Here is a 27,297-nt window from a genome sequence, read left to right on the forward strand (position 1 = left end):
TTGGAGTTGGTTGTGATCTCTCCTCTTTCATTTATGATTTCATTTATCTGGGTCCTTTCTCTTTTCTTTTTGATATGTCTGGCCAGAGGTTTATCAACCTTATAATTCTTTCAAAGAACCAACTCCTAGTTTTGTTGATTTGTTCTACTGTTCTTTTGGTTTCTATTTCATTGATTTCTGCTCTGATCTTTATTATCTCTCTTCTCCTGATGGGTTTAGGCTTTCTTTGCTGTTTTTTCTCCAGCTCCTTCAGGTGTAGGTTAGGTTGCATACTTTAGACCTTTCTTGTTTCTTGAGAAAAGCTTGTATTGCCATGTACTTTCCTCTGAGGACCACCTTTGCCATATCCCAGAGATTTTGAACAGTTGTGTTTTCATTTTTATTTGTTTCCATTAATTTTTTCAAATCTTTAATTTCCTGGTTGACCTATTCATTCTTTAGTTGGATGCTCCATAGTCTCCATGTATTTGAATTCTTTCCAACTTTCCTCTTGTGACTGAGTTCTAGCTTCAGAGCATTGTGGTCTGAAAATATGCAGGGAATGAGCCCAGTCTTTTGGTACTGATTGAGACCTGCTTTGTGACCCAGGGTGTGATCTATTCTGGAGAATGTTCCATGTGCACTAGAGAAGAATGTGTATTCTGTTGCTTTGGGATAGAATGTTCTGAATATATCTGTGATGTCCATTTGGTCCAGTGTGTCATTTAAAGTCTTTATTTCCTTCTTGATCTTTTGCTTAGATGATCTGTCCATTTCAGTGAGGGGGGTGTTAAAGTCCCCTACTATTATTTATTTTTGTCCATGTGTTTCTTTGATTTGTTTTTAATTGGTTTATATATTTGGTTGCTGCCATGTTAGGGACATAAATATTTAAAATTGTTAGATTTTCTTGTTGGACAGACTCTTTAAGTATGATATAGTGTCTTTCCTCATCTCTTATTCTAGTCTTTGGCTTAAAATCTAATTGATCTGATATAAGGATTGCCACCCCAGCTTTCTTTTGATGCCCATTAGTATGGTAAATTGTTTTCCACCCCTTCACTTTAAATCTGGAGATGTCTTTGGGTCTAAAATGAGTTTCTTGTAGACAGCATATCGATAGGTCTTTTTTTATTTAATCCTTTCTGATACCCTATGTCTTTTGATTGGGACATTTAGCCCATTTACATTCAGGGTAACTATTAAAAGATATGAATTTAGTGCCATTTTATTCCCTATAAGGTGACTGTTACTGTATATTGTCTCTGTTCCTTTATGGTCTACTACTTTTAGGCTCTCTCTTTGCTTAGAGGACCTGTTTCAATGTTTCCTATAGGGCTGGCTTGGTGTTTTCAAATTCTTTTAATTTTTGTTTGTTCTGGAAGATTTGCATCTCTCCTTCTATTTTCAATGAAGCCTAACTGGTTATAGTATTCTTGGCTGTATATTTTTCTCATTTAGTGCTCTGAATTTATCATGCCAGTTCTTTCTGGCCTGCCAGGTCTCTGTTGGATAAGTCTGCTGCCAATCTAATATTTCTACCATTGTATATTACAGACTTCTTGTCCAGAGCTGCCTTCAGGATTTTCTCTTTGTCAGTAAGACTTGTAAGTTTTACTAATAGATGATGGGATATGGACCTATTTTTATAGATTTTGAGGCAGATTCCCCATGCTTGTTCCCTTTGCCATATTAGAGAAGTTCTCTACTACTATTTGCTCCAATATACCTTCTGACTCTCTATCTCTTCTTCTGGGTTCCCAATTATTCTAATATTGTTTTGTTCTATGGTATCACTTATTTCTTGAATTCTCCCCTCATGGTCCAGTAATTGTTTGTCTCTCTTTTGCTCAGCTTCTTTATTCTCTGTCACTTGGTCTTCTATATCACTAATTCTCTCTTCTGCCTCACTTTTCTTAGCAGTAAGAGCATCTATTTTTTATTGCATCTCTCTAATATATTTTTTGATTTCAACTTGGTTAGATTTTAGTTCTCTTATTTCTCCAGAAAGGGATTTCATTTTTCCAGAAAGGCATTCTTAAATATCTTCCATTCCTTTTTTGAGCCCAGGTAGTGCCTTGATCATCATTTTGAACTCTAGATCTGACATATTACCAATGTCTGTATTGATTAGGTTCCTAGGCATCGGTACTGCCTCTTGTTTTTTTTTTTTTTTTTTTTTTGGTGGTGAGTGTTTCCACCTTGTCATTTTATCCAAATAAGGATAGAAGAATTAGAGAATGAAGTCCCAAAGTGTGGTATAGACTCCAGAAAAATATATGCTAACCAGATCAGAAGAGACCCAAAACTGGGGGAAGAAGGAAGGAGGAAACAAACAAACAAACAAACAAAAATATATATTAGACTGGTGAATAAAACAGAGCCACCCACTTGATTTTGGGTGTGTTCTGGTCTTTTAGAGGAAACTACCTCCCAAAATTTTAAAGAAAGAAAAGCATATATATATACACAAAAGTAAGGGTAAACACGATGAAGGGATGGAATATGACTGTAAAGATGAAAATTTAAAAAGATTCTAAAAAAGGAATTAATAAGATAAGTTGTATGGAAAAAGAAAAAAAAAAGAGAGAACATGATCAGGCTGGAGACTAGGACAAAGTCATGTGCTAGATTTAGGGTATATTTTGATCTATCAGAAGATATTGTGTCCCAAAATTTTAAAGAAAAAAACCTATATGTATACAAAAAATAAGGTTAAATACAATGAAGGGATAAAATAGGAGTGTAACAATAAAAATTTCAAAAGATTTGAAAAGTTAAAAAAAATAGAATAATAAAAAAAATTAAAGAAAAATTGACTTTGCAAGACTAAAGGATCATGGAGGAAAAAAAGCCATGAATTCTATGTGTTGTTTTCCCCTACCTCTGGAGTTCCACAGTTCTTGGTGATCAGTAAAACTGTCCTTGGCTGGATGTTCTTGCTGATCTTCTGTGGGAGGGGCCTGCTGCAGTGATTCTCAAATGTCTTTGCCTGAGGTGGAATTGCACCATGCTTGCCAGGGGTCCACCTAAGCAATCTGCTTGGGTTCACTCTTGGTAGCTTTTGTTTCCTGAACACTTTCCATAGAGTTTTGGAGGACGGGAATGAAAATGGTAGCCTCCTAATCTCCAGCCTGGAGGAGTCAAGCTCAGGGTGCCACTCCTCAGTGTGCCTTCAGAGAAAAGCAGTCAATCCCTCCTGTCTCCCTGGTCTCCAGCCACTCTCCATGCTCACTTGGCCTGTAACCAAATGTTTCTATCTCTGGCTCACAGCCCCATTTGGAGTCTCCAAACCCTGCAGATTCCTGCCACATGCTCCCATGCCACTCCTCCTGGAGGAGAAAGGAGGGAGTATTCCCAGATCTGCTACTTGTGGGGTCCCTGCTCAAAGAGCAGTGGTCCAACTGTGCCTTGGATCATGGTTTAAGGTAACCCTGAGCTGAGAGCGCAGTCCTCAACTCTGTCTCTGTAGCCAGTTTGCTCTGATACCTGGGAGCTCTGCTATACTCAGGCAACCATGGTCTTTCTGTGACCCCACAGGTCCTGAGACCACATGAGGGCTCCACCCTTGCTTAACCTCTGAAGCAACATCCCTCAGTGGAGCAGACTTCTAAAGGCTCTGATGTTGTGCTCCACTGCTCCACCTCTTGCCAGGAGCTGGAGGTCCTCTTCCTGTCTATCTTCCCATTAGTCTATCTTCCTGTTGCTTTGGAGTCACTTCTCCACACATCCTACCTTCCAGAAAGTGGTTGGTTTTCTGTTCCTAGAATTGCTGCTCTTCTCTTCTATCTCCTGTTGAGTTTGTAGGTGTTTAGAATGGTTTGATAACTATCTAGCTGAAATCCTGGGACCTAATGATATTTCAGTTTCCTACTCCTCCACCATCTTGACTTCTCTCTAGCATATACATTTTTTTTAAAGATTTTATTTGTTTATTTGACAAAGAGAGATCACAAGTAGGCAGAGAGGCAGGCAGAGAGAGTGAAGGAAGCAGGCTCCCTGCTGAGCAGAGAGCCTGATGCGGGACTTGATCCCAGGACCCTGAGATCATGACCTGAGCCAAAGGCAGAGGCTTAACCCACTGAGCCACCCAGGCGCCCCCCTAGCATATACATTCTTAATATACTATTTAAGATTAGAATATATTACATGTGTAAAATACGTTATATACAACACATCCTGTGTCTTAACTTGATGTATAACTTTTTTGTTGTAAAATATTTTGTCATTACAGCTGACAATGCTTTATATATACTAGATTTTGGAAACATCTTGGTTTTTGATTGATTGATTAATATAGCCCTAAATAAACTTAGTTGATATTAGCACCATATTTGAGATTGATTCCAAATGAAGTGAGATGTAACTTTAGTGAACTGAAGATCTGTTTTGCAGAGGCAGTGGGATGAGTAAAACATCAGTGAGCTAAAGGAAACCATCAAAGACAGATGACTCATTCTTTACTTTTCCCATTAACACCCAAACTCTCACTCTTAAATATGAGTAGTCATTTGTGTATCCTGATGGCATTTAAAGACATTCAGTGTTCACATTAAATAATATTTTTAAGTCTTCTTTTAAAAGATTCATTTATACTGATGTTACCAGTTTTGTTTTATAATTTGTTCCATACTTCACTACCTCCTTCTGATGTAGGAAAGTGAAAATTTTCTCTTACAGGTGAGCAAAGCTTTAAGAATAGTTCAAATAAGGATGGGGCTGCTGTAGATCAGTGAAACATAAGAATTAATCTCACCATTGTAGGTTTCACGCTACTTTTGTTGCAGAATAGAGGTTACAGCGTCAATGATTCAAGATTCAGATAGGATCCATTGATAGAAAGTTGCAGGGAGAAAAGAAATCACAGATGGTGAGTGACTGAGTGTGACTTATGCCCTGTTGATTTTTTACCTTTACCTTTTTTAGAAGGGTCATTTTAGGCTTTACTCCTTTACTGCGTGTGTGTCTCTATGTGTACATGTATGTGTGTGCTTCATTGTGTTCCAACATGTGGGTTATATCAGTGGGAAGTGATATCCCTAATTTTGAGGCTTTCAGACCATTTATGATGATGCAGATGTTTATGTATATTCTTATATTCTTCAGAACCTCTACGAGGGATGTCTGGGTGGCTTAGTTGGTTAAGTGTCCAACTCTTGGTTTCTGTTTAGGTAATGATCACAGGATTGTGGGATCAAGCTCCATGTCAAACACCATGCTCAGCAGAGAGTCTGTTTGAGATGCTCTCTTTCCCTCTGCTCTTTTCTCCACACATGTGCATGCTTTCTCTCTCATAGATAAGTCAATAAATCTTTTTTTTTTTTTAGGAACTTTTATGAAGATCCAAGTATTCTTTCTTTTTAATGTTAAGATTTTTTTAATCAGCCTATTTCTTGAATCCTCTTCAATCCTATACTGAATAAAATACCAGGATACATGAGGGAGACCCACTTACTGTGGTTAAGAACTGCTGTCCATGTGTGCATGTTCCCTACCAGGAGAACACTCACAAGATGCTGGTGCCAGGTTGTAGGCCCTAGTCTTTGTCATTATTTGTCCATCAGAACTACAAATTCCATGATGGCTGAGTCTTCCTATCTATAAGGACTAGGGTCAGCATGGGCGTGATCCCTGCCTTTTCATACCTAAGGCAATGTAAACAATGTGTTTTGTTTCTCTCTATAAAAATAATATCTGTATAGCTGTTCTTGATATTTGTTTTCTCCCAAGGCACAAAGCAATATACTATTTTTTTTTCCCTCTAGACGTCTGAGACAACAGTTGTTGTTTGTGTTTTTTTGTTTGTTTGTTTGGTTTTTGTCAGTGCAGATAAGACAGAAGCAGAATTAGAAGATGGGAGATTATCCTTTTTCTAGATGAAAATAACCTTAAAATGTCTAATTTTCTACATAGTCAGAAAAAGCAAATTGCAGAAATAATTGAAACTCAATTATAAAGGACAATAATATATGTTAATTAGTCCCAATTAGATACATGGACTCAAGTCAACCAACCCAAGTTGAAACATTAACAAAATTTTTCCTTCAACCAAGAGCTAGTCCTCATCAAAGCATGGTGTCATAGAGATCAGGGCTCTCAACCCAAAAGGAGATCAGTGCAGAACAAACACACAGCTAACTCTTAGATTTTAGGCTTAAAAACACATGATTTGGGTGAAAGCAGAAAAAATAGTTAAAAATATGTATATTTATGTAAACACACATATTTTGGGAACAGGGTCAATCCAACATCAGTCATCTCAACTAGAAAAATAACTCATCTTTAATAAAAGGAAAATATGTTGTTTTTTTTTTTTTTTTTAGGAATAGTCTTGGGTGTCTGGGAGGTTCAGTCACTTAAGCATCTGCCTTATCTCTTCCCTCTACAGGGGTTCCCCACGCTCATGCTCTCTCTCTCACACCCACACTCTCAAATAAATAAAATCTTAAAAAAAAAGGAAGAGTCTTGGGGGAGGAAATTTTGGGACCCAAGAGAAGATTGGATTTATGGCTTTTCCACCTTTAGTTTTAGAAATCATTAGGAACCTCAGAGGTTCCCATTATCACATGCCTTAGAATCCATAGAGATGGCAACATGACAGGTCAGGACCTCAGCTCCCCTTTGGTTTCTAGACTCCAGAAAATCCCCACATAAGATATGAAATTCAGTGAGGCAAAAAGAGAAAACAGGTGCTTGCTGGTGTTAGAGAGGCCACGTGAAGGGCAGCTGGTAGAAGGATGAGGGTAGATAGTCCTTTACTGGGTGGGTGAGGATGAGCTCTGTGTCCTGGTCCCCACGCTAGCGATGAGTGTGGAAATCTGTGCCTTCTCCTGCTTCAGTCATGGAGAGAGCCCACACGACTTATCCTCAGTACCAGACCAAATATGTCAGCATAACTTCAAGAGTCACTGTGGCCCTAAGGGAAAATTAACACTGTGGCAACAATTGCCTTATGACCTAAAACATAGAAATAATTGCAGGGATAATGAGGGTCAGAAAACTTTCAGAGGTTAAAGAATTTCTTAGAGACTGTGTTCAAACCTGAATGAACCAATGCATCATTACACTGTCTGTGAACTCACCTGGCAAGAGGGAGGATTATGCCCCTTCCTTAGATAGTTTGGAGGATTGCAATCATACAGTTATCGCAAATTTGGGAGAATGAAATTTTACTTCTGTACCCCTGGGTCTAGGACCAAGGAGTTTTAGCAGTTGTATGTTGTGCCTTCAACACCACTTCTAAGAATCCTTGTGTTGAATACCTCGGCATGGTTGTCCTGTTTGGTGGGCTAAACAGTCCCCTCACCACCCAGTGATGTGGTCTTATTCAAGTTCTGAGATTTGGAGTTGCCATTCACCCTAAGAATAATTGTCAGATTGGGAAAAACAACAAAGACTTCACACACTGGGATCAATAAAATATTTTGAAAACAGATGAATTATGGGAAAACCAGTCCTGTCCTGTCCCCACCTCAACCTTCTACCCACTCCATCTTCAGATTATTCAAGTTTCCCCAAGCAGGGAAGAAAAGGCAGAGTTAGAGAGATGTCAGGGTTTCCTATCCCTGCAAACCATATCCTGGTGCACAGAATGGAATGGTGTTGTGACTTAGGTAATGCTAACTGCTCTAAATTGCTAAGCTGCAATACCCTAATGTGATAGAGGCTTAGATGGCACATACACTGTTTGCTTAAATGGTGCTTACATTGTGTGATAAGCCAGTGAGTAGCTTATCACAGGGGATGTTGGCATTCAGCCTTCTTGATTGAAGGTTCTGTCTTCTCCTAGGGTCCAGTGTCCTCTGCATGGGAAGGAAAATGAGGGATGGCACTTGGGAGTTATTTATGGGTCAGAGATGGGGATCACTTCTGTTCATATTTCACTGGCCCAGATTATGCAGGATCTGTAAAATCTGTACATACAACATTTTAAAAAAATGTTTGGGGAATGCTGGTCCTGTCCCTGCTAAACCTCATTACAGGTCCTGGCATCTGAGTGCAGAGGTGGTTTTTGCTCTGCATCATAGGGTCACAGATAAAGTGACAGTTTGAGAATCCTAGGCAAATGAGACTTTCCTATGACTTAGGAGGAGAACCAGTAGCCCTGTGAACCCATGGACATTAGACAACCTAGGCAGTTTATCTGGAAGGACTCACATATTAATCTTTATATCACAGTGGTATATTTTTGATAAGTAAAAAATATCCTCTTCATTTTTTTAGCATACTTAATATTGACTGATAGCATTTATTGCATTCAATACAGCTGAACTTAAGTAATTATAATAGGTAGTGTCTTGCACAAAAATTATATTCTAAATGCATCTGTAAAGTAAAAATCATGTTCAGATTTTTCCTTTATATTACATGAACACAAAATAACTAAAACATAAATACTGGATGCTTAAAATCTGTGTAACTGAAACAACAATATTAAGCAGAGGATAACAAAGGATGGGTTTGTTTATTGGTTTTCCTTCATTTGTAAGTTATATGAATATTTGCACTAAATATTAGACTAAGAATCAAAGTCCAACTGCAATTAAATCTTGCAAGTTCATAATGATTGACAGGAATTATGGGACTTAGCTAGTTAAGACATATATGGATATTACAAGATAAACATATAATATATGCACATACACTGATAAGCACACACATGTATTTTTATTTATTTATTTATTTTATTTCTTTTCAGCATAACAGAATTCATTGTTTTTGCACCACACCCAGTGCTCCATTCATAATGGAGCCCTGTTCATAATACCCACCACCTGGCTCCCCCAACTTCCCACCCCCCGCCCCTTCAAAACCCTCAGATTGTTTTTCAGAGTCCATAGTCTCTCATGGTTCATCTCCCTCTCCAATTTCCCTCAACCCCCTTCTCCTCTACATCTCCCCATGTCCTCCGTGTTATTTGTTATGCTCCGCAAATAAGTGAAACCATATGATAATTGACTCTCTCTGCTTAACTTATTTCACTCAGCATAATCTCTTCCAGTCCCATCCATGTTGCTACAAAAGTTGGGTATTCATCCTTTCTGATGGAGGCATAATACTCCATAGTGTATATGGACCACATCTTCCTTATCCATTCGTCCATTGAAGGGCATCTTGGTTCTTTCCATAGTTTGGTGACCGTGGCCATTGCTGCTATAAACATTGGAGTACAGATGGCCCTTCTTTTCACTACATCTGTATCTTTAGGGTAAATACCCAGTAGTGCAATTGCAGGGTCATAGGGTAGCTCTATTTTTAATTTCTTGAGGAATCTCCACACTGTTTTCCGAAGTGGCTGAACCAACTTGAATTCCCAACTACAGTGTAAGAGGCTTCCCCTTTCTCCACATTCTCTCCAACACATGTTGTTTACTGTCTTGCTAATTTTTGGCCATTCTAACTGGTGTAATTTTTCAATGTGGTTTTCATATGAATCTCCCTGATGGCTAGTGATGAACATTTTTTCATGTGTCTAATAGCCATTAGTATGTCTGCTTTGGAGAAGTGTCTGTTCATATCTTCTGCCCATTTTTTGATATGATTATTTGTCTCATGTGTGTTGAGTTTGAGAAGTTCTTTACAAATCCTGGATATCAACCTTTTGTCTGTACTGTCATTTGCAAATATCTTCTCCCATTCCGTGGGTTGCCTCTTTGTTTTGTTGACTGTTTCCTTTGCTGTGCAGAAGCTTTTGATCTTGATGAAGTCCCAAAAGCTCATTTTCACTTTTGTTTCCTCTGTCTTTGGAGACATATCTTGAAAGAAGTTGCTGTGGCTGATATTGAAGAGGTTACTGACTATGTTCTTCTCTAGGATTCTGATGGATTCCTGTCTCATGTTGAGGTCTTTTATCCATTTTTGAGTTTATCTTTGTGTATGGTGTAAGAGAATGGTCAAGTTTCATTCTTCTACGTATAGCTGTCCAATTTTCCCAGCACCATTTATTGAAGAGACTGTCTTTTTTCCACTGTATATTTTTTTTCCTGCTTTGTCGAAGATTATTTGACCATGGAGTTGAGGGTACACACATGTATTTTTATGCTAAGGTTTATAACCTGTATACTATTAATGGTCAGCAAATTGTTTATTAAATTGCTCCTCAATCTAATGGCTTATTTGATGTCTTTTATTAAGGGATCCTAAGCATGTGAAAAAGATGCTTATAATCACTGTTTGGCTTGGGGGAATATAAGCACAGCAGTGATGTTCTATTTTGTTAGTTTGTCAAAAGTTGCGTCAATATGTCAGTAGGCCCACCTGAGAATATTACATAAATAACACATTGCTCTGGGAAGATGTGTCCTAGGAGTACCTCATATTCACTTGCTGACAAAATTGGTTAGAGATTGACATTACCTTTGGAAGTCATACAGTTGGTTTTGAAATGTTGGGGAAAATAAATAAGTAAATAAAACAATGAGCCTGAAGTGCCTTTGTTGGCCTTCTGACCACTTCTGAGGTTTCCCCTGACAGGAAATTGCCTCCCTCTGCAGTTCTTTCCCACAGCTTTCCATTGTCTCTACATGTTGTCCCCTGACACACCCTCTCCACCCAGAGGGTGAGTTGAAATTTTCAGTAACCTGAACTCCAGTCAAGGTGATGGGTATTTAATGTCAGTGAATTGACCATGATATATGAAGTCAATCTGGAAAATAGGGGGCTAAACAGTGGTATTAGGTGGGTATAAGAAAGTGGGAAATTCTGATCAAGTCTGACAAATGCATAATAGATTGTCTGTGCTCAGGGCAGTCTCTCATCCACCAGGGTGCTCTTTTTCATACATCCTGTACACAGTCACCTCCAAATCCTTCTTGAGGCAACACTGGGGCAGAAAAATCCCAGTTGCTCTTGGATGGACAAGAGAATTCTCAAAACTTCCCCTCCATTTCTCTGAACCTAGGCTCACCACTCTGTTTGCTAGATTGATATAGCAATGCAAGAGAGGGGGTACTCCAATGGTGAAGAGAGGGTTTCGAATCCCTAAGGTACAATGACCTTGGAAACAAATATATTAGATCTGGTATTTGTCTTTTGAACTCTTAGGAGGTTGGTATGAGTGAAATTTATCCTTGACTTAATAAACTCTGGGATACCAAGGGACTGAGAAACATTCTGAGTGAGGTCAAATGCTTCAAACTACTTCCTTTATAATAAGATACATGGTGTTTTACTTTTATTACCCAGACAAATCCTTCAAGTTTCTTCTGTAAACAAGGACCAATTATTCCACAAACTACAATAGATGGGGTGTGGGAAAGTTCATGAACACAGTGGTCTGTGAGCTCATTCAACTCTCTTCCTAAATATGTCATTTCTTCCAGTTTCAAATGTGTTCTTATAATTCATACAAAGTGATTGATTAAAATTTAAAAGACATTTCCTTTGATACACTCAAAAGAACTGAAAGTAGCCTTCATTTTGTTTTCAACTGTGGGACCAGTGATCCCTTTCCAGTGCAAAAACTTTCTTCATGCACATTCTAGATATTTGGGATATCATTTATAGCAAACAACACAATGTGTGGAATTACTGAAATAATAATCTAAGGTCTAGAAAAATCATTAGGATTTGCAATCAGAAAACTGAATGTACCAGGAGGAAGAGATTCATAGGTGCCAGCAACAGATCCAGTTTCTGAATCCTAAATAAACTGATTTGGCAAAAAGAAGGCTGCTGTGATCCACTCCAGCCAACTGCTATAGATCTGAGACCTGGTCATGCCTGATGCCATGGTTCAGGTACATATGGGAAGAAGCTAACTACACTTTCAGCATTGTCATCCTGGGGCGAAGCTATTACATAACACATACTGACTGAATGTCCATTCCTGGCCTGAATTCTTTATGCACTGAGCACAATAATAGTGTTGAGGAGATAATAAGTGGAAAGGGGTTAGTGCTTCTAATTTAAAATGGAATCATTTGGGAAGACCTCAGAGAAATGGGTGGACATCTGAGTAAAGGTGCTAAGGATGGATGCAATGTTTAGCAGCTAGACAAGAGACAGCAGAGAGTGAGTGATGTGAAGATAGAAGGGAAGGTAGAGCAGAGCAGTAATGTGAAAGTGGGGTGTCTGTCTTGGAGGGCTGGGGGACTCACTGTGAAGAGTGTTCTGGTACTGTGAGATGGAAACTCCTGGAGGGCTTTGTGAGAAGAATGGCTTCCCACTTATAAATGCAAATTTATATGGATGAACTGATAGCTATTTACAAGGCAGGGCAAGGCAACAAGGGCTTTCTTAAATGAGAATTAATACTAAGAGGAAAAAAAACAAAAAAAGCTTATTTAGTAACAGAGCCTTAATTGTCGAAAAGAAAAAGCCCAAGCAGATTAATTTGTATCAGCTGTCTGAAGATCAGGACACTTACTTTTGAAGCCCCTGCTTCCTGTTCAGGCCAGCTGTTCTGTGTGTGTTATCCTAAGCAGTTCCTAGAGTTGGCTATTTCACTTCTCAATGCCTCAGTTTCCTTACCTATAAAATAGGACTAAAATAAAATTTAGTTCAAGAGATTATTATAAGGATCCAATGAAATATATGAAAACCGCTTAGAAAAATTTGGCATATATGGCAAGAGCTTAATGATTGTTAAATATTATTTTTGTTGTAGGGAGAGCCATTTACCATACTTAGCAGCAGAAGGGCAGACAGCTTTAGCACTAACAGCTCCCAGAGCCTCAATGAAGAGTGAAATAGGGCAAGCATGAAGACATACTGTGTCTGGTGGAAGAACAACAGAGCCTGAACAGGGCAGGGACTCTGGGACAGAGGTCTCTTGTGCAAGGTAGAATGATCATGCAATAAAAGTGCTCAATGCATAGATTGTTTGAGGAAAGGTATGAGACCCTCTCACTTTCTGTCCCCATATACACACACTATAGGCTACCATTTGTGAGAGCAAAATATCTGACTTGGACAGGCAGGCTCTCAAGAAGAACCAAAAATTTGTTCATATTTGATTAATAATACATATTATTTTTTTAGTGTTTACTAAACAGTGATAACAAATGAAGGTTTAGAAGACTAAGATCTAAAATGACAATTGAAGAGTAGGGTTTATGATGTGGACTCTACCATTTTGATTCATTTTTATTTGATTTCTTTAGGAATTTAAATCTGTGTCATTGCACACTAAACTACATTTGCAGAATATCAAACCACCCATAGGAAAGATTTGTCAAACCAAGTAAATGTCCACTGACTTTTTAAGAGAAATCACTAAATTCTACAAATATTAATTTCAGCATTGCATAGTTGTTCCAGATAGGTCTTGACATTTTCTTAGCATATTGATATGTGGATAACTAAAAAGAGTGTAAGATCAAAGCAAATCCTATTTGGAGAGTAAAATATAGAATAAGTGATTTTTTATCCCTATAATAATGCCAATAATAATATCAGATTAAATAAATTTTAGAGCAAGAAAAATTACCATGGATAGAGACAGTCATTGTACAATGATAAAATGGTAAATTTTCCAAAATGATATAGCAATCTAAATATGTATGCACCTAACACAGAAGATAAAAAAAACATGAAGCAGAATTGAGAGTAGAAATAGAAAAATCCACAATTATAATTGGAGATTTCAATACTCCTCATACAGCAATCAAAAGAGGAATTAGAAAATCAATAAGCTCATAGAAAAACTGAATAATACCATCAATCAACTTGATTCAAATAACAGTTACCGAAAATTCCACCCAAAGACAGCAGAATGTCTATTCCTTTCAAGAGCTCATAAAACACATTTCAATCGAGAAGATAAGTTAGTTCACAAAACAAACTGAAATTTAAGATGATTGAATATCTATAAAGTATGTTCTCTGATCATAGAGAAATTAAATAGGTATGAGTAACAGAAAGGAGAAATTCCCCAATACTCTAAAGTTAAATAACACACTTGTAGAAATTTGTAGTCAAAACAGAAGCTTCAAAGGAAATTAGAAAACATTTTTGAACAAAATGAAAGTGAAAATATGACATATCAACATTTGTGGAATGCAGATAACATGCAGTGTTAAATTCTTACATTGATAAGAAACCCCTCAAATCAATGAAGTTTTTAACTTATGAAATTAGAAAAAGAACAAAACAAACCCAAAGCTGACAGAAGAAAGGACTAACAGATATAAAACAAAAATCTATCCTCTTGAAATAGAAAAAATATAAAGTCATTAAAAACAGGTTTTTTTAAAAAATCAATAACATTGATAAATCTTAGGAAAAAAAAGAGAATGAAAAAAGACACCAATTACCATTATCAGCAAGGATATCACTACAATGACAAAGATAATAAGGGATACTAATGGACAATACAGACAATAAGGGCAATAAGGAAATATTTTTTAAAGATTTTATTTATTTATTTATTCGACAGAGAGAGGGAGAGAGAGAGAGCACAAGCAGGCAGAGGGAGAGGGAGAAGCAAGCTCCCCAATGAGCAGGGAGCCTAATACGGGCCTCAATGTAGGGCTTTAGGGCTCTAGGTGGAGTCCAATGAGGGGCTCCATGAGGAGCTTGATCCCAGGACCCTGGGTTCATGACCTGAGCTGATGGCAGACACTTAATTGACTGAGCCACCCAGGTGCCCTGCAGTAAGGAAGTATTAAAAGTATTAAAAAAGTATTAAAAAGTATTAAAACAATCCTGTGTGTCAAAGTAAGCATTATGTCCTCTACCTCCCCTGCAAGTGGCCTCTGGTGAATGGAGGAGGGAACATGAGAAATCTATTTTCCTTGGTCAATAACAAAATGGTAAGCAATGACCTGTTGACCTGTGTAAAATTTCAGTTCTTTCTGGGACCACAATGCCCTTCATGTGACCTCCATGTTCACTCCTACCATGATCTAAAAAAAAACCTTCCTGACGGTGGCTGCTCTTGAGGGCTGCCCACCCCTCCAAGATGCTGTAGGGATCACCCTAGACTCAACATGCCATAGTACCTTCCCCCCCCCGCCTCCAAAAAGTGGTATAGTCATGCTGAGGTTAACTCCCTTCCACTTTCCAGGACCCTGAGCCTGTGTCCCATCCACTGGTATGACTTTCTATTGGAGGGGCCTTTCTCCTTTTAGGCTGAGTGCATGTGAGGGAATATGGTCCTAAGCCTGCAACTGACCAGTTCCCAAGATCCTCCAGGCTAATGTGCCAGCCTGATATAATTGCCATAGACACACAAATAACAAAACAGCCCAGTCCATACTAAGCAATCCGTTCTGGGATTTAGATTTATTTTCTACATCGTTGTTAATAGTAACTAGACCCCTGCCATCTTTTAGAAGGTTGTGGCAAAAATAATCAAACAAACCAATAAATGAATGGTTGGATGAATTGATAAATTAAATCTTGTAATTTAAATGGGTTTAGGTTAGGTTTATTCAGAATAGGAAGATTTTGTTTTGTTTAAATAAAATTAACTAACATTTTAAAAAATCATATTAATCAGAATTTGTTTAGATGTTACAACTTAGCTGTGTTATACAAAGCAGTTGACAGCCCAACTAGATACAAAGTAAGTGTTTAGATCAGTGTCCAGCTCAGACTTTAGGACTGTCTGAGTTTACTTCAAGGATCTGTGATCTGTGATGTACTTGAATCCTACCAGACTTCCCTGCTTATAGTCTACCTGGTCTCAGATTCCCAGATGGCCAGATGGCCATATAAGGCATCACCATAGTGGAGGGGGCTTTATATTTATTTTTTTCCTGAAGAAGATGCTCCAGAACACAGCAAATGGGGATCCTTGGCATCTTGTAGATGTCCAGGACATTTAATATTTGCACATGGTCTTTAAATATCACTGTCTTGATTTTCCTTCTAAATGAGGAAAGGAAAAAGAGGTTTTAAATTTTGTTCCTTTTTTATAGTTTTATTAACACAAATAAACATGTACATACACTGTCTATTCATTTTCTTTGCTGTGTATCCTGGCATTGGGATTGGTGACTCTGATGGCCAGCTGGGCTGCTCTTTCAACAATGACTTTGTGATCTTTAGAGCAGACATTGTGAGCATTCTCTACACAGTTAGATTTGTTGCACATCCACAGTAAGATTTGTTGCACATCAACAGCACTTCAAGCTACTTGATCTTGTGAAATAGGAACTTTCAGAAGCCATTGGGCAACAAGTGCTTTGTTTTTTTGTTGCTCCTGTGACCACTGCTGAGCATCAAGATCTGGCCCTTGAATCTTCTGTGCTCCCTACTATCTATGCCTATGCATCTCCACTAGTTGCTCTTAATTTTGACATCTTGGTCTGACTGGTGGTACATGAACTTCTTGGTCCTCTTTCTAATGATCTTGAGCTTCACCAGAGTTCTGAGGGTGACCGTGATGATGAGTAGGAGATTGGCTACCACCTCTATAGGCAGCACCAAGGAAGACAAGGAAGTTTTTAATTTTGGTGGAATCCAAGTTATTTTTTTTTTTCTTTTGTGAATCTTGCTTTCAGTGTCTTATCTAAAATTTTGCCAGAATTAGTGTCAGAAAGAATTTGTCCTATTTTTTTTCTAGAAGTTTTACAAATTTGGGATTAAGATCTATAGAGCTATTTTGTCTTTTTGATGAATTGTCCCTTGATCCAAATAATATGACTTTGGTTACCTATGTTAATATTATTTGCTCCGAAGTCTACTTTAATCTTATATTAATGTATCTGCTGCAACTTTCTCTTATTTTTAGAATGATATACTTTTTCTCATCCTTTTATTTTTAACCTATTTGTGTCTTAGTATTTAAGGTGTGTTTCTTGTAGCTAGTCTATAGAGTGTCTTGCCATTTGTCCAAGCTGAAAAATCCTGCCTTAATTGGAGTGTTTATACCATTACTTTTCTGGTGTTCTGTCCTATAAACTCTAGCCATCTTAGTCTCCCAGACTATCATCAATGTCTCCTTGACTCAGGGACCTGTCATGGTGTCCCTGGATCTCCCTACGTACACCACATACTGGAAACTCTTTCAGGGCACTAAACTAGAGTGACCTTAGGGCTCATCTAATTTGTTTCCCATCTCCGAGAGATCTCTAGTCTTCAATGTCTGATGTTCCATGTCCTGAAAAACCATTGTTTCAAATATTCTGTCATGTTTTTGTTGCCAAGCAGGAGACTAATTCTTTTCCCTGTTACTTCATCATGGTCAGAAAGAGAAGCACCTCCATAATGACTGAATTACTGTGTTCTTCAAATTGAATTACATCTGAAGACTTAAAGGGAAGAGGGATTTGTTTTACTCTGGGTTCTTCCTTCCCTCACCTTCTGGGTCATTTCACCCTCTTGCTTATCAATTCAGACTGTAGGTATATTAGAAAATATTTTCTAAACTGGTCACTGCTTCAATACCAGTATTTTCTCACTGTCATTCTAAGTGACTCGTTTTTCTTAGAAGCTCTTCCTTGAGTTGGGTTTCAACCTTCTTCAGTTGATAACTAGTCTTTCTCTTTTTCTTTCTCTTTCCTACCTTTCTTTCAAACAGACTGGGGAGGATGTTGGAGGAAGGGTTCCAGATGGCAGCATAAGGAGAACGTGAGTTCACCTCCTTCCACAGACACAACAAAGTTACAACTACATATAGGACATTCTCACTGAAAAATATCTGAAAACTGGCAGAGAAGCTGTTCCACAAAACAAAACAAGCAAGTCATATCAAGATCAGTAGGGAGAGCAAAAATGATCTGGCTAAGGACCCCCATCCCCAACTTGGTGACTTACAAAAAGGAATGATATCATAAAGGCACAGCTCCTTTCTGAGGAACGAGTTTGCCCACATGGGGTAACTCAACCCATGAGACCTGCAACAGAAAAGGAAGCTCCCCAAATTATTAGCTTTGAAAACTATCAGGGCTAGTGTCTGAGACAGGCAAAGGACTGAGACCCCTATCTTGAAGGACTCACACACAGAATCACATTATGACAAGTCCCAATAAAGAAGCAGTAGTTTGAGAAACACCTGGATCATATTTGAGGGAGATTCTTTGAATAGTCTTAGGGGATATACTGAAGGGATAAAAGTTTCTAGAAGATCTCTACAGAAGCAGAGGTACTGGCGGGTGGGTTTTTTTTTTAATTTTTAAAATTTAAATTCAATTTAGTTAACATATAGTGTATTATTAGTTTCAAGGGTAGAACTTACTTATTCATCAGTTGCATAAACACCAAGTACTCATTATATCAAGTACCCATCACCCAATAACCTCATCCCCCCCAACTCTGCTTCAGCAACCCTCAGTTTGTTTCTTAGACTTGAGTCTCTTATGGCTTGCCTCCTTCTCCTCTTTCATCTTATTTTATTTTCCTTCCCTTCCCCTATGTTCATATATTTTTTAAAAGATTTTACTTATTTATTTGACAGATAGAGATCACAAGTAGGCAGAGAGACAGGCAGAGAGAGAGGAGGAAGTAGGCTCCCTGCTGAGCAGAGAGCCCGATGCGGGGCTCGATCCCAGAACCCTGAGATCATGACCTGAGCCAAAGGCAGAGGCTTAACCCACTGAGCCACCCAGTTGCCCCTCATCTATTTAATTTATTAGATTCCACATATGAGTGAAATAATATGGTGTTTGTCTTTCTCTGACTGACTTATTTGCTTAGCATAATACCTTCTGGTTCCATCCATGTCATTGCAAATGCCAAGATTTCATTTGTTTGATGGCTGAGTAATATTCCACATCTTCTTTATCCATTCCTCTGTCAATTGACATCTGGACTCTTTCCATATTTTGGGTTTTGTGGACATTGCTGCTATACACATTGGGGAGCAAGTGCTCCTTTGAATCACTATTTTTGTATCCTTTGGGTAAATACCTAGCAGGGCAATTACTGGGTTGTAGGGTAGCTCTTTTTTTAACTTTCTGAGGAACCTCCATACTGTTTTCCAGAGTGGTTGCACCAGTTTACATTCCCACCAACAGGGTAAGAGGGTTCCCCTTTCTCTGCATTCTCACCAACACTTGCTCTTTCCTGACTTGTTAGTTTTAGCCATTCTGACTGGTGTGAGGTGGTATCTCATTCTGGATTTGATTTGTATGTTCTTTATGCTGAGTGATATTGAACAGTTTTTCATGTGTCTGTTGACTATTATATGTCTTCTTTGGAGAAATGTCCATTCATGTTCTCTGTCCATTTCCTGACTGGATTATTTGGGGGGTTTTTTGGTGTTGAGTTTGATAAGTTTTTATAGATTTTGATCACAGGATATTAAATCAATGCACAGAAATCTGTTTCTATACACTGATAAAGAAACAGCATGAAGAGAAATCAAGAAATCAATCCCATTGCTTATTACACCAAAAATGATAAGATACCTAAGAATAAACCTATCCAAAGAGATAAAGGATCTGCACTTAGCAAACTATAGAATACTTATAAAAGAAATTGAAGAAGACACAAAGAAATGGAAAAAAACATTTCATGCTCATGGAGTAGAAGAACAAATATCACTAAAGTGTCTATACTATGCAAAGCAATTTACAAATTCAATGCAATCCCTTTCAAAATACTACCAGAATTTTTCACAGAACTGGAAAAAGCAATTCTAAAATTTATAGAGAACCAGAAAAGACCCTGAACAGTTAAAGCTATTTTTTTGTTGAAAACAAAAACCAAAGCTGGAGGCAAATTTCTGGACTTTGAGCTGTATTACAAAGCTGTAATCATCAATACAGTATAATACTGGCATAAAAGGAGACAGATAGATCAATGGAACAGAATAGAGAACCTAGAAATTAACCCTCAGCTCTATGGTCAACTAATGCTCAATAAAACAGGAAGGAATATCCAATGAAAAAATGATAGTCTCTTCAGCAAATAGTGTTGGAAAAATTGAAGAGACACCTGCAGAATAATGAAACAGGGCCACTTTCTTACATCATACACAAAAATAAATTGAAAATGGATGAAAAACCTAAGTGTGAGACAGGAATCCATCAAAAGCCTAGAGAAGAACACTAGTAGGTGCTATTTTTAAATGTCCTTCTTCCTTGTTAGACTTGTATTAGTGGGTATCATTTTTGCACTCTCAAGCTTCATTCTATTGTCACTTGTCCCTGCCCTAGTGTTCACTATGGACTCACTCCACCAGACCTGGCCCATTTCTTCTCCACAGTAGCTGCTGCCCTGAAAGACTCTATGGGTGCACACACCCAACCCAAGGGACACCCTTTGAATATCTGGTGCTGCTTGCCAAGGGGACTTTCATTTCTGAGCCCCACAGAACTAAGACCATTAGCAAAACAGGGCACTGCACAGAAAACAGATTGAAAAATATCTCTAGCCTTCCAGTGACCACTCCTTCATGACTGAAAGAAACTTCTTCTCCCAATACATAGAAACAAATGTAAAGTTTCAGGAAAAATGAATAGAGATAAGGATATGTTCCAAAATAAAGAACAAGAGAAAACTTCAGAAAAAGACATTGATGAAACAGAGATAAGCAATATACCTGAAAAAAGAGTTCAAAGTAATAATCATAAATATACTCACTAAAATAGGGAGAAAAATAGATAAACATAGTGTATCTCTTCAATAAGGATATATAAAATATAAGAAAGTTCAAACAGAAGTAACAGAGCTGAAGAATACAACGATCAAACTGAAAAATACTGAAAAAAATAGAAGGGTTCAACAGCAGACTGGATGAAGCAAAAGACTGGAACAGTGAGCTAGAAGACAGAGCAATGGATATCATATTAACAGAGAAGCAAAAAGGGAAAAATATTTATTTATTTATTTATTTATTTATTTATTACTTAATTTAAAATGACTAATTTAAAAAAAAAATTTTTTTGTTTCTTTTCAATGTTCCAGAATTCATTGTTTATGCACCACACCCAGTGCTCCATACAATATGTGCTCTCCACAATACCCACCACCAGGCTCACCCAATCTCCTCTCCTACAAAACCCTCATATTTTTTTTCAGAGTTCACAGTCTCTCATGGTTCGTCTCCCCATCCAATTTCTCCCAACTCACTTCTCTTCTCCATCTCCCCATATTCTCTGTGTTATTCCTTATGCTCCACAAATAAGCTAAACCATATGATAATTGACTCTCTCTGCTTGACTTATTTTACTCAGCATAATTTCCTCCAGTCCCATCCATGTTGATACAAAAGTTAGGAATTCATCCTTTCTGATGGAGGCATAATACTCCATAGTGTATATGGATCACATCTTCCTTATCCATTCATCCATTGAAGGGCATCTTGGTTCTTTCCATAGTTTGGCGACTATGGCCATTGCTGCTATGAACATTGGGGTACAGATGGCCCTTCTTTTCACTACATCTGTATCTTTGGGGTAAATACCCAACAGTGCAATTGCAGGGTCATAGGGTAGCTCTATTTTTAATTTCTTGAGGAATCTTCACACTGTTTTCCAAAGTGGCTGCACCAACTTGAATTCCCAACTCAGTGTAAGAGGCTTCCCCTTTCTCCACATCCTCTCCAACACACGTTATTTACTGTCTTGTTAATTTTGGCCATTCTAACTGGTGTAAGGTGGTATCTCAGTATGTTTTTGATTTGAATCCCCCTGATGGCTAGTGATGATGAACATTTTTTTAATGTGTCTGTTAGCCATTTCTATGTCTTCATTGGAGAAGTGTCTGTTCATGTCTTCTGCCCACTTTTTTTTTTTTTTGACATGATTATCTGTTTTGTGTGTGTTGAGTTTGAGGAGTTCTTTATAGATGTTGGATATCAGCCCTTTGTCTGTACTGTCATTTGCGAATATCTTCTCCCATTCCGTGGGTTGCCTCTTTGTTTTGTTGACTGTTTCCTTTGCTGTGCAGAAGCTTTTGATCTTGATAAAGTACCAAAAGTTCATTTTCGCTTTTGTTTCCTTTGCCTTTGGAGACACATCTTGAAAGAAGTTGCTGTGGCCAATGTTGAAGAGGTTACTGCCTATGTTCTCCTCTAGGATTCTGATGGATTCCTGCCTCATGTTGAGGTCTTTTATCTATTTCAAGTTTATCTTTGTGTATGGTGTAAGAGAATGGTCAAGTTTCATTCTTCTACATGTAGCTGTCCAATTTCCCCAGTACCACTTATTGAAGATACTGTCTTTTTTCCACTGTATATTTTTTCCTCATTTGTCTAAGATTATTTGACCATAGAGTTGCTGGTCCATATCTGGTCTCTCTACTCTGTTCCATTGGTTTATGTGTCTGTTTTTGTGCCAGTATCATGCTGTCTTAGTGATCACAGCTTTTAAAAAGTAAAAATTCCTTAACAGAACTTTGGAACACCATCAAGCAGAATAATATTGCATTAGAATTTCTCAGAAGGAGAAGAGAAAGAGAAAGAAAACTATTTGAAAAAAGTAATGGTTGAAAACTTCTCTAATTGGACAAGAAAATAGACATCTACATCCATAAGTCCCAGAGAATTCCAAATAAAATGAACCCCAAAAGATCTACACCATACACATTAATAAAATGGCCAAAGTTAGAGATAAAGAATCTTAAAAGCAGCAAGAGAAAAATAATTTCATATATATAAGAGAAACCCCATAAGGATACCATCAGACTTCTCAGCAGAAATTTTGCAAGCCAGAAGAAAGTGACTGAAGGAAAACAATAACAACAACAACAATAACAACAAAAGCAAAAACAAAAAAACAAAAACAACTTCCAACCAGCAATCTTTTACTTGGCAAGGTTTTCATTCAGAATTGAAAGGGAGAGATTTAAGTTTTCCAGATAAGCAAGAAAAAGCTGAAGGAGTTCTTTGAATAAATATACTGTAGTGCTGGGTCATAAGGTAGTTCTATTTTTAACTTTTTGAGGAACCTCTATACTGTTTTCAAGGGAGGGGATAGTTCAATGATGGGCATTAAGGAAGGAACTTGAGGTAATAAGCACTGGGTGTACACAACTGATGAATCACTAAATTCAACCACTGAAACTAGTAATGCAGTATATGTTAATTAAATTGAATTTAAATAAAAAAGCTGAAGGAGTTCATCAATAGTAAACTTGCCTTTTGAGAAATGTTAAAGGAACTTCTTTAAGCTGAAAAAAAATGGCACTAATTAAGAAAAACAAAAATATATGCAAAAGTGAAAATCTCAGTGGAAAAGGAAAATATGTAGTAAAGATAGTGGATTAATCACTTTTAAGTATGAAGGTTAAACAAAAGTAGTACAATTAGTTAAAACCATAATAATTACTTAAGGAAAGCAAAAATATAAAGATGTAAAATGTGACATAGAAAATGTAAAACTCAGTGTGGGGTGTAGCAAAAATGTAAGGTTTTGGAATTTGTTCAAATTTAAGTTGCTGTCAGCTTAAGACAGACTATTATATACATATAGGATGCTTATGTAAAACTTCATGGTAACTACAAAGCAGGAAAGCATAATAAATACACGCCAAGAAATGAGGAAATAATCCTAATGTAACACTAAAGAAAACCATAAAACCACAAAGGAAGAGGGAAAGAGACAAAAGGGTCAGATGGGAACTGCAAAATAATAATAATAATAATAATAATAATAATAATGATAATGATAATAATAAATAAAATAAAAGCCAGAAAACAATACAAAGAAATGGCAATAATAATTGATATACTTATCAATACTTTAAATGTCAATGGACTAAATTCTCCAATCAAGAGAGTGGCTGAGCAGTTAAAAAAAAAAAACAAACATAAAACAAGATATTTACATAATTCCTACAAGAAAGTCATTTCAGAAGTGACTTCAGACCAAAAGTGAAAGGATGGAGAAAGGATTCCATGCAAATGGGAATGAAAATAAATCTGGTGAGGCTGTAGTCACATCAGACAACACAGACTTTAAAACGAAGATTGTACTAAAAGGTAAAGAAAGGAATTATATAAAGATAAAGGGGTCAGTATTCAGCAAGAAGATAGAATATTTATAAATATGTATGTTTTGAATGTAGGAGCATCTAAATATATAAATAAATATTAACCCAACTAAAAGGAGACATTAACACCATGCAATAATGGTAGGGAGTTTGCATACCCCACATCAATGTGTAGACCAACCAGACAGAAAATCAATAAGGAAACATTGATTTTAAATGATACACAAGACTAAATGGACTTTATAGATGTATGCAGAACATGGTATCCAAAAACAAAAATACACATTTTCCTCATGTGCACAAGGAACATTCTTCAAAATAGACCATACAGTAGACCACAGAGCAAGTCTCAATAAATTGAAGAAAATTGAAATCACATCAAGCGTCTTCTCTGGGGGCACCTGGGCTACTCAGTTGGTTAGATGACTGCCTTTGGCTGAGGTCATGATCCTGGAGTCCCAGGATTGAGACCCACATCAGTCTCCCTGCTCAGCAGGGAGTCTGCTTCTCCAGCTGACCTCTGTCCTCTCATGCTCTTTCTCTCTCAAATAAATAAATAAAATCTTTAAAAAAACTTCTCTGATGACAATGGTATGAAAATAGAAATGATTTTAAAAAGAAAACTGGAAAAGCACAAAAATGTGTTGATTACACAGCATGCTAGTGAATAAGCAATGGGTCATCTAGAAATGAGAGAATTTAATAAAAAAATTCATTTATTTACCCAAAAGAGAGAGAGTGTGAAAGAGCACAAGCAGGAGGAGGGGCAGAAGGAGAACATTTTTTTTGGGGGGGGGGTCTAGTTTTCTGAGTGAGGCTTGGATCGTTATGTATTTCCTCTCCTTAGGACTCTTTTGCCATATTCCAAAGGTTTTGGACCAATGTGTCTTCGTTCTCATTGGTTTCCATGAATTGTTTAAGTTCTTCTTTAATTTAATGGTTGACCCAAACATTCTTGAGCAGGATGGCCTTTAGCTTCCAAATTGAACAAATTCCAAATTGTTTGAATTTCTTTGAAACTTTCTCTTGTGACTGACAAGAAACTGACTGTGACAGTTTCAAAGCATTGTGGTCTGAGAATATGTAGGGAATAATCTCAATCTTTGGTATCAGATAAGACCTGATTTGTGACCCAGTATGTGGTCTATTCTGAAGAAAGTTCCATGGGTGCTTGAGAAGATTGAGTATTCTCTTGTTTTAGGGTAGAAAGTTCTTTGTATATCTATGAGGTCCATCTGGTTCAGTGTCATTCAAAGCTCTTGTTTCTTTGTTGATTTTCTGCTTAAATGATCTGTCTGTTGCTGAGAGTGGGGTGTTGAGGTCTCCTACAATTAATGTATTATTATCAGTATGTCTCTTTATTTTGGTTAACAGTTGGCTTATGTAGTTGGCTGCTTCCATGTTGGGGGCACAGATATTTACAATTGTTATATCTTCTTGTTGAATAGACACTTTAAGAAAGATATAGTGTCCTTCTGTATCTCTAATTATCTTTTATCTTTATCTTTATCTTAAAATCTAATTTGTCTGATATGAGAATATTTTACAAATATTTAAAAAATATTTAAAATATTTAAAAATATTTTATTTATTTATTTGAAAGAGAGAGAAATCACAAGTAGGCAAAGAGGCAGGCAGGAGGGTGGGGGAAGCAGGCTCCATGCTGAGCAGAGAGCCCGATGATAGGCTCTATCCCAGGATCCTGAGATCATGACCTGAGCCGAAGGCAGAGGCTTAGCCCACTGAGCCACCCAGGTGCCCCTGATAGGAGAATTGTCACCCCAGTTTTCTTTTGATGTCCATTGGCATTAAAGATGTTTCTCCATCACTTCACTTTCAGTCTGGATATAACTTTAGGTTCAAAATGAGTCTCTTGTGGGCAGAATATGGATGGGTTCTGTCTTTTTATCTAATCTTCAACCTTGTGCCATTTTATGGGAGCAATTAAGCCATTCATGTTGAGCATGATTATTGAAAGATAAGATTTTATTGTCATCATGTTTTCTGTGAAATCCTTGTTTCTATGGATTGTCTCTGTATATTTCTATTCTATATCACTCTTGGAGTCTTTTTCCTTTTATAGAACCCCCTTAATATTTCTGGCGGCTTAGTGGTCATATTCTTTCAGTCTCTACAGGCCCTGGAAGCTCCTTATCCCTCCATCCATTCTGAAAGACAGCCTTGTTGGATAAAGAATTCTTGGCTGCATGTCCTTCTCATTTAGTACCCTGAATATGTCTTGCCAGCACTTTTTGGCTTGCCAGGTCTCTGTGGACAAGTCTGACATTATTCTGATGTTCCTACCTCTGTAGGTAAGGAATCTCTTCCCCCTAACTTTCCTTAAGATGGTTTCTTTGGTTCTAAGATTTGCGAGTTTTACTATTACATGCTGGGGCATTGGTCTGTTTTCCTTGATCTTGGGAAGGGTCCTCTCTGCCTCTAGGACAGTAATGCTTGTTTCATTCCCCAGATTAGGGAAGATCTTGGCTTTTATTTGCCCAAATATATCTTCTAGTTTTCTCTCTCTCCACTCCCTCAGGGTCCCAGTAATTCTAACATTGGAATGTTTTATGGCATCATTTATTTCTTTAATTCTGTTTTCATGGATTCTGTTTGTTCCAGGCCTCCTCCTATTCCTCCTTTTCTATCAGTTTGTCTTCTAAATCACTAATTCATTCTTCTGCCACATTTACCTTAGCTGTTAGAGTATCTAGATTAGATTAGATCTCATCAATAGTATTTTTAATTTCTCCCAGATCATCTCTCATTTCTCCTCTTAGAGAATCTATGTTGTCTTTAATAGTTTTCTCCAGCCTAGCTTTATACTACCTTGAAGTCTATTTCTGACATTTTGCTTATATCCATATCCATTAGATCTGTGGGAGAAGCCATTGTTTCTGGATCTTTTCCTTTTGGGAGTTTCTATTCCTAGTCATTCTGTTGAGTGTGATTGAGGGGATATACAGCCAATAATATCAACCACAATCCATGCAGTGTGCACCCTGGTAAACTTCAGAGCAATCAGAAGCTGCCACCACAAAAACAAAACAAACAAAACAACAACAAAACAAAACCATAAACAACAACAACAAAAAACAAAAAAAAGCCAGCAAAACAAAATAAAACAGCTAACCATAATGAAACCCAAGAATAAGATTTATAACGTACAAAAACAAACAACAAAAAGACACACACATGTGCATATGCACACACATACACACACACAAACAGCACACACACACACACACACACACAGGAACCCAAAATAAAAGGGGAGGGGATGAAGGGAACGTGGCTGTAATCCCTCAATGTGAGCAAGGAAGGGTATTTCAGTTCTACCTGGGTATATTTTGTTTTCTTTCTTATAGAACTCTACTTCCCAGAGATAAGGGGAAATTAAAACTGGTATACGTGTGAAGGCAGTATTAAATAGGGAAAAAAGGACTACATTGAAGTTTATATCTCTCTCTATATATATAAGGAAAAAGAAAAAAG

At 37.4% G+C, this 27,297-nt stretch overlaps 1 pseudogene; it reads right to left on the bottom strand.

Moving 5' to 3' along the window:
* Window positions 1-15,877: 15,877 nt before the first annotated feature.
* On the bottom strand, window positions 15,878-16,353 carry LOC116858356 (annotated as a pseudogene).
* Between the last annotated feature and the right edge of the window lie 10,944 nt (window positions 16,354-27,297).

Source organism: Lontra canadensis, unplaced genomic scaffold (genome assembly GCF_010015895.1).
Source record: "Lontra canadensis isolate GAN:19392208 unplaced genomic scaffold, GSC_riverotter_1.0 scaffold135, whole genome shotgun sequence".
In the NCBI taxonomy this organism is placed as follows: Eukaryota; Metazoa; Chordata; class Mammalia; order Carnivora; family Mustelidae; genus Lontra; species Lontra canadensis.